The sequence below is a fragment of the Carassius carassius genome, chromosome 28, assembly GCF_963082965.1.
Source record: "Carassius carassius chromosome 28, fCarCar2.1, whole genome shotgun sequence".
Lineage (NCBI taxonomy): Eukaryota > Metazoa > Chordata > Actinopteri > Cypriniformes > Cyprinidae > Carassius > Carassius carassius.
This window is the reverse complement of record NC_081782.1, coordinates 31,185,086-31,199,959: the sequence shown is the minus strand read 5'-3', so window position 1 is coordinate 31,199,959 and position 14,874 is coordinate 31,185,086.

Genomic DNA, 14,874 nt, shown 5'->3' with positions numbered 1-14,874 from the left:
CAATCAAAAGATTTTGAACAGTAAGTGTGACGAGTGGGGCGGGGCCGAGGGATGTGGGAACACGAGCGAGGCCGGTGGAGTGATTGGGAAATCCGCTACACCTGCGACCCACCGCCGGTCTCGAGTCTCACGGAGGAGATGGAAGGATATAAAACTGGAGCGACGACAGTGAAGGACGAGAGAGGACCAGGCCTGGGCTTTATTTTAGGTTTTGGTTTTATTTTGTGCGCATCAGTCGTCCGTGAGGGACTGATGCGCTGTTTTATGTTTATTTTGAATTATTAAAGTTTCATTTGATTGTCCGCCGGTTCCCGCCTCCTTCTTCCCGAAGATTACGGAGTTTAATTATTACAGTAAGATTTTTTATGTTCTTTTAAAGTGTCTTCTGCTCACCAAGCTTGCATTTATTTGGTACAAAGTACAGCAAATATGATATGATTTTTGCTATTTAAAAGAACTGTTTATTTAAACATTTTAAATGTATTTTATTCCTGTGATTTCAAAGCTGAATTTTCAGCATCATTAATCCAGTCACATGATCTTCAGAAATCTTTCTAATATTCTGATTTGCTGCGTACGAATTATTATTATTGTTATTATTATTATTATTATTATATTGAAAACAGATGAATATATTTTTTTCAGGGTTTTTTGATGAATAGAAAGTTCAGAAGAACAGCATTTATCTTTTATGATATGGTCATATAATTAGAATATCATCAAAAAGTTGATTTATTTCACTAATTCCATTCAAAAAGTGAAACTTGTATATTGTATTCATTCATTACACACAGACTGATATATTTCAAATGGTTATTTCTTTTAATTTTGATGATTATAACTGACAACTCAGAAAATTTGAATATAACTTAAGACCAATACAAAGAAAGGATTTTTAGAAATCTTGGCCAACTGAAAAGTATAAACATGAAAAGTATAAGCATGTACAGCACTCAATACTTAGTTGTGGCTCCTTTCCCCTGAATTACTGCAGCAATGCGGCGTGGCATGGAGTCGATCAGTCTGTGGCACTGCTCAGGTGTTATGAGAGCCCAGGTTACTCTGATAGTGGCCTTCAGCTCTTCTGCATTCTTGGGTCTGGCATATCACATCTTCCTATTCACAATACCCCATATATTTTCTATGGCATTAAGGTCAGGCGAGTTTGCTGGCCAATTAAGAACAGGGACACCATGGTCCTTAAACCAGGCACTGGTAGCTTTGGCACTGTGTGCAGGTGCCAAGTCCTGTTGGAAAATGAAATCTGCATCTCCATAAAGTTGGTCAGCAGCAAGAAGCATGAATTGCTCTAAAACTTCCTGGTATACGGCTGCGTTGACCTTTGACCTCAGAAAGCACAGTGGACCAACACCAGCAGATGACATGGACCCCAAACCATCACTGACTGTGGAAACTTTACACTGGACCTCAAACAACATGGATTGTGTGCCTCTCCTCTCTTCCTCCAGACTCTGGGACCCTGATTTCCAAAGGAAATGTTAAATTTACTTTCATCAGAGAACATAACTGTGGTCCACTCAGCAGCAGTCCAGTCCTTTCTGAAGCGAGACACTTCTGACGCTGTCTGTTGTTCAAGAGTGGCTTGACACAAGTAATGCGACTGCTGAAACCCATGTCTTGCATACGTCTGTGTGTAGTGGTTCTTGAAGCACTGACTCCAGCGGCAGTCCACTCTTTGTGAATCTCCCCCACATTTTTGAGTGGGTTTTGTCTCACAATCCTCTCCAGGGTGTAGTTATCCCTATTGCTTGTACACTTTTTTTTATTTTTCTACCACATCTTTTCCTTCCCTTCTCCTCTCTATTAATGTGCTTGGACACAGAGCTCTGTGAACAGCCAGTCTCTTTTGCAATGACCTTTTGTGTCTTGCCCTCCTTGTGCAAGGTCTCAATGGTCGTCTTTTGGACAATTGTCAAGTCAGCAGTCTTCCCCATAATTGTGTATCCTACAGAACTAGACTGAGAGACCATTTAAAGGCAGGTGTTTTGGGTAAGTTAACTGATTAGAGTGTGGCTCCAGGTGTCTTCAATATTGGACCTTTTCACAATATTCTAATTTTCTGAGATGCTGAATTTGGGATTTTCCTTAGTTGTCAGTTATAATTAGGGCTGCTCCGATCACGATCGGCCGATCGTTAATGCGCATCTCGTCAGTAAAGCGGTTCTCTAAACAGCGGTAAATTCCCTCAGGTGCGTGATTTCACATAGAGCAGCTGTTACTACACTGGGCCGTTGTTAACTGAGAAGATGCGCAAATCCACGTTCATTTCCAGCGTTTATTTGCGAATCTTCTCAATTAACATCTGCTCTGTGTAGTAACAGCTGCTCTATGTGAAATCATGCACCTGAGGGAATTTACCGCTGATTATAGAACCGGCTTTACTGACGAGATGCGCATTAACGATCGGCCGATCGTGATCGGAGCAGCCCTAATTATAATCATCAAAATTAAAAGAAATAAACATTTGAAATATATCAGTCTGTCTGTAATTAATGAATATAATATACAAGTTTCACTTTTTGAATGGAATTAGTGAAAAAAATTAACTTTTTGAGGATTATATGACCAGCACCTGAATATATATCAGTGGTTCATGTAGGTTGTCTACAAACCGGAAGGTTGGTGGTTCAATCCCCAGCTCCACCAAGTTTCGAGGTGTCCTTGAGCAAGACACCCAACCCCAGCTGCTCTCGACGAGCTGGATGGTAACTTGAATGGCTGACACCGCAGTCGGTGTGTGAATGGGTGAATGTGAGGCAAATTGTAAAGTGCTTTGGATGGCCATGTGGTCTGTTGAAAGCGCTATATAAATGCAGTCCATTTACCATTTATATACAGACTCCAAGCTTTTGAATGGTGTAGTGTATTATGTTTCAAAAACTTTTTTTATTTACAGTTTTTCGGATATTTCTATTCATCATAGAATCCTGCAAAAAAAAAAAATAATAATAATAATATACTCAAATGCTTTAAATATTGATGATGATGATGATGATGATGATGATAATAATAATAAGAAGAAGCAAATCAGCATAATATTATGATTTCTGAAGATCATGGGACACTGAATTACGGCCTATGCTCTCAATGTCAAATGCAGAAATGTTAATCTATGCATTTATGACCTCAAGGTTAGATTATTGTAATGCTTTATTGGGTGGTTGTTCTGCACGCTTAGTAAACAAACTACAGCTAGTCCAAAATGCAGCAGCAAGAGTTCTTACTAGAACCAGGAAGTATGACCATATTAGCCCGGTCCTGTCAACACTGCACTGGCTCCCTATCAAGCATCGCATAGATTTTAAAATATTGCTTATTACTTATAAAGCCCTGAATGGTTTTGTGACGAGTGGGGCGGGGCCGAGGGACGTGGGAGCGAGGCCGGTGGAGTGATTGGAGATGAGCTACACCTGTTCAACCCGCCGGTCTCGAGGCCCACGGAGGAGATGGAAGGATATAAAACTGGAGCGACGACAGTGAAGGACGAGAGAGGACCAGGCCTGGGCTTTTAGTTGTGTTTTGGTTTTATTTTATGCGCATCAGTCGTCCGTGAGGGGCTGATGCGCTGTTTTGTGTTTATTTTTATTATTAAAGTTTCATTAGATTGTCCGCCGGTTCCCGCCTCCTTCTTCCCGATGACTAGGAAGTCGTAATTCGTTACAGGTTTAGCACCTCAGTATTTGAATGAGCTCCTGTTACATTATAATCCTCTACGTCCGCTACAGATGGTGGATCAGCACCTAGAAAGGACCTCTACATCCCTGAAAGACAGTGGAGACCAGGACAACTAGAGCCCCAGATACAGATCCCCTGTAAAGACCTTGTCTCAGAGGAGCACCAGGACAAGACCACAGGAAACAGATGATTCTTCTGCACAATCTGACTTTGCTGCAGCCTGGAATTGAACTACTGGTTTCGTCTGGTCAGAGGAGAACTGGCCCCCAACTGAGCCTGGTTTCTCCCAAGGTTTTTTTCTCCATTCTGTCACCGATGGAGTTTCGGTTCCTTGCCGCTGTCGCCTCTGGCTTGCTTAGTTGGGGTCACTTCATCTACAGCGATATCGTTGACTTGATTGCAAATAAATGCACAGACACTATTTAACTGAACAGAGATGACATCACTGAATTCAATGATGAACTGCCTTTAACTTTTATTTTGCATTATTGACACACTGTTTTCCTAATGAATGTTGTTCAGTTGCTTTGACGCAATGTATTTTGTTTAAAGCGCTATATAAATAAAGGTGACTTGACTTGACTTGACTGAAGACTGGAGGAATGATGCTGAAAATACAGCTGCACATCACAGAAATAAATTACACTTTAACAGAGATTCACACAGAAAACTATACACAAGTCCTATACACTAGTACACAAGTAATAGTATACTAACTATATACTCTCCTAAAGGATTATTAGGAACACCATATACACTAATACTGTGTTTGAACCACTGATCTATAATAGAGAACTGGATTGCTCATGACGTCATAAAGTGAAGCTGCCGTGCCGCCATATTGGTAATCCCTAGTGTGCGTAAACGTTCTATTGAATTAATAGGAAATTGTATGATTTTAATGAGAAAACATCACCTAACAAGTCAGCGTTTATAAATCTGAAGTATTTCTGTACATTATTAAAATGCAAACACCCTAGGCATGTAAACGGTTATTTTTTTTAAAGGTCGTGAATTTCCCCTGCTTATTAAAAAGCTACGTTCATTACAGTATTGAGCATCATGAACATGAAAAACATCAGACAGACACGACCTCAACATATATAACTACAAACTGCTCATTCTGAAATCTGAATTTATTCAGAGAAATAAATGACTATATACAGTACGGATTTAAAGACATAAAGCTCTATTTCCCAGATAGTAAGTTAAGCTTTTCATTTATAGAGCAATATTAACAACATAATTTTATTATCCATTGTAATATATTCAAATCCATTTCCGATTCTAATACCTTCATGTTTAACAATTCCTGAAAAATTATGTTCATAAAGAAATAGGCTATATTTTGTGTTGGATCAGTTACCTGTGACGTCAGTGCGCAGCACCCACCTAAATTATTTTAATATATCGCTTATACTGCCCCAAAAGACCATAAACACTGCAGATAACATCTGAAGTAAAGATGAATTTACATACATTTACACACATAACATAAAAACGAATCCCATTTGACAGATTTGCTTCACATCAAGTTATTTTAGGACAGCAGTTTGAATGTAACTCAATGGTACTCTCTGCTGGTAGGGATTAGTAAAATGGCGGATCAAACACTTTCGGTGGCTTCACTGTCTGTTGGCAGTTTAGAATACGATGAGCGATCCAGTTATATATATAGATCAGTGGTTTGAACCCCTTTCGCCTTCAGAACTGCCTCAATTCTACATGGCATTGATTCAACAAGGTGCTGAAAGCATTCTTTAGAAATGTTGGCCCATATTGATAGGATAGCATCTTGCAGTTGATGGAGATTTGTGGGATGCACATTCAGGCCACAAAGCTCTCGTTCCACCACATCCCAAAGTTGCTCTATTGGGTTGAGATCTGGTGACTGTGGGGGCCATTTTAGTACAGTGAACTCATTGTCATGTTCAAGAAACCAATTTGAAATGATTCGAGCTTTGTGACATGGTGCATTATCCTGCTGGAAGTAGCCATAAGAGGATGGGTGCATGGTGGTCATAAAGGGATGGACATGGTCAGAAACAATGCTCAGGTAAGCCATGGCATTTAAACGATGCCCAATTGGCACTAAGGGGCCTAAAGTGTAGGGCTGCAACTAACGATTATTTTTATAATCGATTAATCTGTCGATTATTTTTTTACGATTAATCGATTAATCGGTTTATGTACTTATATTTTAGTTTTTTCCATTTTTCCCCCAAGTAAATTATTAATAAATGGTCTTTATCCTTCAGCATAGATTTTTAAGAGATTTTAACCATTTTGCACTGTCATATCCTCATCAAAAATATACCTGGAGTTGTTTTATTGTTAGTAATCCTTTGTCGAGCTCTTCTGCAATCAGAACACTGACCCATACTCTAGCAAATTTCACAAGGAGATATCAAATAATGTTTTCACCATGGCAGTCCTTAGAGCTCCTAAAGTAGTTTAACATCCCGAACAAAGCTTATTAAGGAATCTTTCAGAACATATTTTCACGAAGAATAAGGATAAAACAGAATAAAATTGCAGTGCATTGTATTTTATTATTTACTGGGAAACAGCTTTATAGCTTTTGCTGTGAAATTGTAAACAATCCTTCGAAAAAGTGCCAATGGCATGAAACCTGAATGGAACTCACAATTTAAAGTAAAATCCATCAGAAGGTTGTCCAGAAAAAAAAATTGGACAGTCACACACACAAAACCTGCTGTGTGAAAAAGAGCAGTGAATACTTAGAAAAACAGTGCATTTCAAATATCTTTAAACATTTACCTCTCTCATTCAGTCATAATTAGGCTGCACGACTGAATTTTGAACTGGTAAACGACAAACTGATCACAGAACATGTTTGTAAAGCTTTAAATGTTAACTGTTAAAAAGCAATGTTATCAGCTTTTACGACTAAACATTTGCAAACAACATTGTACTGGAGAATCTGCACAAATAAAAGTAGGGTCGGTTCACAAATCGCGCCTAAAAACGCGTGGAAAACTGATTGGTTAGTTCTTGTCACATGACCCGCGGTGCGCTTGCGGCATTCTGAAAAGTTGAAATGTTTTAACTCGATGCGGTGTGGTGTTGGAAATAACGAACTTGAGCGCGCAAAAGACGCGATGTGTGAACGTCCCCTTAAACAGTTCAGTAGTGCAGAGTTTACAGGTTACTCTTCTTTTTTAAAGGCTCAAAGTAAAGTACTCCCACAACCCGCTGAATGCTGCAGAGACGCTGTTCGGGAAGCACGTGACATAAAACGAGGCCAGCTATTGGCTATTCGCTACTTCTCCTGCTGTACTGGCTGAGTAAAACCTCCGGTGGCTCATTACTGCCACACTTTGGTCACCGCAGATTTGAAATATGCACAAAATGAGCCGCTTACGGCAAATAAAAGTTATTTAGCAACGAATCGATGACTAAATTAGTTGACAACTATTTTAATAATCGATTTTAATCGATTAAATCGATTCGTTGTTTCAGCTCTACTAAAGTGTGCCAAGAAAACATCCACCACACCATTACACCACCACCAGCAGCCTGCACAGTGGTAACAAGGCATGATGGATCCATGTTCTCATTCTGTTTACGCCAAATTCTGACTCTACCATCTGAATGTCTCAACAGAAATCGAGACTCATCAGACCAGGCAACATTTTTCAGTCTTCAACTGTCCAATTTTGGTGAGCTTGTGCAAATTGTAGCCTCTTTTTCCTATTTGTAGTGGAGATGAGTGGTACCCGGTGGGGTCTTCTGCTGTTGTAGCCCATCCACCTCAAGGTTGTGTGTGTTGTGGCTTCACAAATGCTTTGCTACATACCTCGGTTGTAACGAGTGGTTATTTCAGTCAAAGTTGCTCTTCTATCAGCTTGAACCAGTCGGCCCATTCTCCTCTGACCTCTAGCATCAACAAGGCATTTTCGCCCACAGGACTGCCGCATACTGGATGTGTTTCCCTTTTCACACCATTCTTTGTAAACCCTAGAAATGGTCGTGTGTGAAAATCCCAGTAACTGAGCAGATTGTGAAATACTCAGACCGGCCCGCCTGGCACCAACAACCATGCCACGCTCAAAATTGCTTAAATCACCTTTCTTTCCCATTCTGACATTCAGTTTGGAGTTCAAGAGATTGTCTTGACCAGGACCACACCCCTAAATGCATTGAAGCAACTGCCATGTGATTGGTTGATTAGATAATTGCATTAATGAGAAATTGAACTGGTTTTCCTAATAATCCTTTAGGTGAGTGTATTTCACAATATCACTGCTTTTGCTGTATTTTGGATCAAATAAATGCAGGCTTGGTGAACAGAATTCTTTAAAAAACATTAACAATCTGACTGTTCAAAAACTTTTGACTGGTTGTGCAATTATAACCAAATTTAAAATGCATAGCAATGAATTGATAAGTGTTATAATATATTAACTGTGGTTACAATTATTCACAAGATTGTGCGAGCCTGTCCTTCAACAAAAAACGACCGTAGAGGTTGTTTGTGCAAGCACCATATTATGACCTATATTTACGTTTTTTCAAGTTAAGCGCCCTCTAGTGTGTGTAAAAAATAATGACAGTATCGTGTTGCGTCTGTCATCATGAAATTACGTATAATGTCATTGCCAATCAAAATGTGCATTTATTTAAATGGAATGTGTGACTTTTTACACCGATCTCACAGATATTTGTACATATTTTACTAGGTGGCTTATTCACTGGAATGACCACACCTAACCCCGCCCCTAAACCAGTATGCAGTACAGTATGAGCAGGATTCTCCATCATAAATCAGTTTTGCAGCTTACCTCATCATCTGATCAGCGGCAGGGTTCGAGCGGGAGGATGGATCCGACAGCACCAGCAGCCCAGAGAGAGAGAGAGAGAGAGAGAGAGAGAGAGAGTGTCAAACTCACTCTAAATCAAAAAACCAGACACAATAGTACTGGAGTCAAACTGAGTGTGAGGCTCGAGCACAGTCTGCATTGCTGTGATGTGATGATGGACATGCAAACGGCAGATTAGTTTTTCCTTACACAAGCTGAGCTTATTTGTTAAACATTCACAGATGCACAACATATTCTCTTCCGTAGCTTATAGAGCGTCTTTTACACTACTTCAATGTTACTTCTCAATGTTACCCAGAAAACGGGTTACAGGTTTAACTCTTTCGAAATACTTCTGCTTAATGTTACACTGTCAGACATGCAAAAGAAATCGAATGTATCTCTTGCTCTGGCTACTGTGTATAGACCACCAGGGCCGTATACAGAATTCCTAAAAGAATTTGCAGATTTCCTCTCAGACCTTCTAGTTACAGTTGATAAGGCTGAGCATATCCACAAACTCATAGAAAATAACCAAAACAATGCAAGGTTTTTAATTAGCACAGTGGCTAAATTAACAAATTACCAGACGCCACCTGATTCAAATATTCCACCAACGTTAAATAGTAATGACTTTATGAATTTCTTCACTGATAAAATAGATAACATTAAAAATACAATAGCGAATGTAGATTCGACAGTGTCTAACACTTCAGTTTCATCCATCGCACCCAAAGATAAACTGCAGTGCTTTACAAATATAGGACAGGAAGAGCTAAATAAACTTATCACTGTATCTAAACCAACAACATGTTTATTAGATCCTGTACCCACTAAATTACTGAAAGAGCTGTTACCTGTAGCCGAAGAACCGCTTCTCAATATCATTAACTCGTCATTATCTTTAGGTCACATCCCAAAACCATTCAAGCTGGCGGTTATTAAGCCTCTTATTAAGAAACCAAAACTAGATCCTAGTGAACTGGTAAATTATAGGCCAATTTCAAATCTTCCATTTATGTCTAAAATTTTAGAAAAAGTTGTGTCTGCTCAATTGAGCACCTTCCTGCACAAAAATGATCTGTATAAAGAATTTCAGTCAGGTTTCAGGCCCCACCATAGCACAGAAACTGCACTTGTTAAAATTACAAATGACCTGCTCCTTGCGTCAGATCAAGGCTGCATCTCATTTCTAGTTTTACTTGATCTTAGTGCTGCGTTCAACACCATAGATCATGACATACTCATAGATCGATTACAAAACTATACAGGTATTCAAGGGCAGGCTCTAAGATGGTTTAGATCCTACCTGTCCGATCGCTACCATTTTGTTTATTTAAATGGGAGTCATCTCATTTATCATCAGCAAAATATGGAGTGCCACAAGGATCCGTCCTAGGTCCCCTTCTATTTTCAATATACATGTTGCCCCTTGGTAATATTATTAGAAAATACGGAATTAGCTTCCACTGTTATGCTGATGATACTCAGCTATATATCTCAACGAGACCAGATGAAACCTCTAAATTATCTAAGCTAGCAGACTGTGTTAAAAATGTAAAAGATTGGATGACAAATAATTTTCTCCAATTAAATTTGGATAAGACAGAGATATTAATTATTGGACCAAAAAACACTACACAGAATGTTGTAGATTACAATCTGCAACTAGACGGATGTACTGTTACTTCCTGTACAGTCAGAAATCTGGGTGTTATATTAGACAGCAATTTGTCTTTTGAAAATCATATTTCCAATGTTACAAAAACCGCATTCTTCCATCTTAGAAACATTGCCAAGCTACGAAACATGTTATCTGTTTCTGATGCAGAAAAGCTAGTTCATGCATTCATGACCTCTAGACTGGACTATTGTAATGGACTTCTAGGTGGTTGTCCTGCTTCTTCAATAAACAAGCTACAGGTCGTCCAAAATGCAGCAGCTAGAGTCCTTAGCAGGTCAAGAAAATATGATCATATTACCCCAATTTTACAGTCTCTGCACTGGCTACCTATTAAGTTGCGTACCTAACTAGCCTTCTACCACGCTACAACCCATCACGCACCCTAAGGTCACAAAACGCTGGACTTTTGGTAGTTCCTAGGATAGCAAAGTCCACTAAAGGAGGTAGAGCTTTTTCACATTTGGCTCCCAAACTCTGGAATAGCCTTCCTGATAATGTTCGGGGTTCAGACACACTCTCTCTGTTTAAATCTAGATTAAAAACGCATCTCTTTCACCAAGCATTCGAATAATGCATCTCTTAAATTGTGAGTGTAGTTGTATCTGATCAAATGCATTTTTATTCTTTAGCTTGGGTTAAACTAATTAATTTTACTTTGTTGGATCAGCAGCTATGCTAATGATGTCTCTGTTTGTTTCTCTGTTTCTGCTGGATCTTCATCCCGTGGTAACTAGGATTTACACAAGCTCCAGTCTGGATCCAGAACACCTGAGAAGAGATGATGCTGACCCTCAGAGGACCCCAGATGATGCTGACCCTGAATCAACAAACAGAACTAACAAATATTGCTACATGTGTGACTGCATCATATAATAATTGCTGTTAATAATGTTCATCGTCTGGCTGACTACGACTTAATTTTTCTGAAAATTTCTGTCATATGCACATAAACTGACAGTCACCACTTATAAGCTTCTACTAAATATTGTAGAAACATAATTTTCTGTAAAGTTGCTTTGTAACGATTTGTATCGTAAAAAGCGCTATACAAATAAACTTGAACTTCATAAAGAAAAGAGAATTTCAATCAAACGAACAGGAGGAAAGGACCTGCACTTCATCAGTATTAACAGCTCTTATACTATACAATAACTGGGTGATAAACAGCACAATTCTAATCTTAACCCATGGTGAATTCATGCCGTTACCCTAGATTACTTCTGAAAGCTTCTCTTTTGAACCCTCCAGCAGGCTTTCTCTTCTGTTTCTACACTGCTGCTGTCTGCATGTGTCTGTGTGTGAATCTGCAGTCAGATGATGCTGAGCTCCACTCATCGATGACACACTTCTGTATCTCAAATCTAAGCAGAGACGTGTTTCAGCTGCCCCTCAGAGATGAACCCAGTCCAGCAGGAGGTAGTCAGTGCATTCATGAGTTGTGTGTCTGTGTGATGACTGTGCTCAGAAGCGAACTCTAGCGTGCTGCATCAGCTACATTACTCTCAACACTGCTGCTAGTGTGTAAAACACTGTACACATTCTGCAATCATAAACACATTCAAACAGCAGTGAAAGTGCATTGCACTGTGGGGATGCAGCATCTCATATGGTGATGTCACAATGCAGTTACAGTACAAGTGATATAACAACAATCTATTGTGAACAGAGTCACTTATGTGTTGTTAGTGCAGGAGGCATGGATCCTGCTGGACAGAGCGGCTTACAGCAGCGTGACTGCAGATGGTCAACACTTTTCCACTCTTCTCTCCACAGGATCATGATGTAACACCTCTCTTCTCACCATAAAACACTGCAGCATCTTATCAACTGGTGCTGCTGGAATCTCCTTCAGCTCCAGTAAAAGAGAGTACAGTAAGAGCTGATCATGTGCCTCGGATCATCATTTAATTAATTAAGATTATCATCATTTAATTTTAAAGCACAGCCACCATAAAATCAGACTTTAGCACTTCTTTTTAAATCAAATCTTTTCATAGCTATGACAGGAAACACTGATATCTCACATTGCCTTCTTGAAAACAAAGCATATAAACCCAAATAGGAAATAAAACAGTTATCGAATGAGCATGTGTCCTAAACTTCTGAAATATTGGTGTCTGATATTTTAGAGCAATTTATGAAAGAAATCAATTAAATCTGTATAGTTGTGAAAATATTCAGATGTGAATATATGTAATCATTAACATTTTCATAAATAACAAATTTAATTACACTTGTTTTTTCTCATTAACCATCACTAATTACAAGTTACATTTATTTTATAATTAAATTACCTAATTCTATTACATGTAACTTACTCCCCTACACTGATAAACGATACACTGAGAGTGTATCAAATGGCTTCCTCTGTGTGAATCACTAGATGGTCTACATGAATTCAGGCACTAGTAAGTGGCTCACTACGCATCAGGACACTTATAATGCTGTTAAAGGGAACATAGTAAGCAAAGATGCGCCCTGCTATCATGGTGCATTGTGGGAGAACCCCATAATGCCATGGGAGTTGAGGAGCTGCCAAAACAAACAAAACAAAAACAAGGTGAGAGTCCAATGAAAGAACAATAGCTCACAGCTGATGAAATATGTCTGGGAATGTATTGACAGTCAACGCCTGCATACCTGCAGAACACACTTTACTCATACACTACAAACTCTCTCAGTGCTTCAGCTGTGTAATAACTAGTCTCCCAGTGCTTCACCTGTGTAATAACTAGTCTCCCAGTGCTTCACCTGTGTAATAACTAGTCTCCCAGTGCTTCACCTGTGTAATAACTAGTCTCCCAGTGCTTCACCTGTGTAATAACTAGTCTCCCAGTGCTTCACCTGTGTAATAACTAGTCTCCCAGTGCTTCACCTGTGTAATAACTAGTCTCTCAGACTTCACCTGTGTAATAACTAGTCTCTCAGTGCTTCACCTGTGTAATAACTAGTCTCCCAGTGCTTCACCTGTGTAATAACTAGTCTCTCAGACTTCACCTGTGTAATAACTAGTCTCTCAGTGCTTCAGCTGTGTAATAACTAGTCTCCCAGTGCTTCACCTGTGTAATAACTAGTCTCTCAGACTTCACCTGTGTAATAACTAGTCTCCCAGTGCTTCAGCTGTGTAATAACTAGTCTCTCAGACTTCACCTGTGTAATAACTAGACTCCCAGTGCTTCACCTGTGTAATAACTAGTCTCTCAGTGCTTCAGCTGTGTAATAACTAGTCTCTCAGACTTCACCTGTGTAATAACTAGACTCCCAGTGCTTCACCTGTGTAATAACTAGTCTCCCAGTGCTTCAGCTGTGTAATAACTAGTCTCTCAGACTTCACCTGTGTAATAACTAGACTCCCAGTGCTTCACCTGTGTAATAACTAGTCTCCCAGTGCTTCAGCTGTGTAATAACTAGTCTCCCAGTGCTTCAGCTGTGTAATAACTAGTCTCCCAGTGCTTCACCTGTGTAATAACTAGTCTCCCAGTGCTTCACCTGTGTAATAACTAGTCTCCCAGTGCTTCACCTGTGTAATAACCAGTCTCTCAGACTTCACCTGTGTAATAACTAGTCTCTCAGTGCTTCACCTGTGTAATAACTAGTCTCCCAGTGCTTCACCTGTGTAATAACTAGTCTCCCAGTGCTTCACCTGTGTAATAACCAGTCTCTCAGACTTCACCTGTGTAATAACTAGTCTCTCAGACTTCACCTGTGTAATAACTAGTCTCCCAGTGCTTCACCTGTGTAATAACTAGTCTCTCAGACTTCACCTGTGTAATAACTAGACTCCCAGTGCTTCACCTGTGTAATAACTAGTCTCTCAGTGCTTCACCTGTGTAATAACTAGTCTCTCAGACTTCACCTGTGTAATAACTAGTCTCCCAGTGCTTCACCTGTGTAATAACTAGTCTCTCAGACTTCACCTGTGTAATAACTAGTCTCCCAGTGCTTCACCTGTGTAATAACTAGTCTCTCAGACTTCACCTGTGTAATAACTAGTCTCCCAGTGCTTCACCTGTGTAATAACTAGTCTCTCAGTGCTTCACCTGTGTAATAACTAGTCTCCCAGTGCTTCAGCTGTGTAATAACTAGTCTCTCAGACTTCACCTGTGTAATAACTAGTCTCTCAGTGCTTCACCTGTGTAATAACTAGTCTCTCAGACTTCACCTGTGTAATAACTAGTCTCTCAGTGCTTCACCTGTGTAATAACTAGTCTCCCAGTGCTTCACCTGTGTAATAACTAGTCTCTCAGACTTCACCTGTGTAATAACTAGTCTCTCAGTGCTTCACCTGTGTAATAACTAGTCTCTCAGACTTCCCCTGTGTAATAACTAGTCTCTCAGACTTCACCTGTGTAATAACTAGTCTTTCAGACTTCACCTGTGTAATAACTAGTCTGTTCAGACTTCATCTGTGTAATAACTAGTCACTCAAACTAGTCTCTCAGACTTCACTAGCAGCTCTGACCTGACAGTGGAGAGGTGAGGTGTTTGACCACAGACCCGCGCTCAGTTATGGTTACACGGACAGATAACGGCAGCCGTGCCAACACTTCGTGCTTTTAAAGTAAATGCACCAGAAACAGTTCCGGACTTCTACCGGTTTCAGTCGCACTCAGTTAGGTTTGCTGGTGAAGAGCATCAGCTCGGCTCACTGTGTGCAGTTTCTCCCGCAGG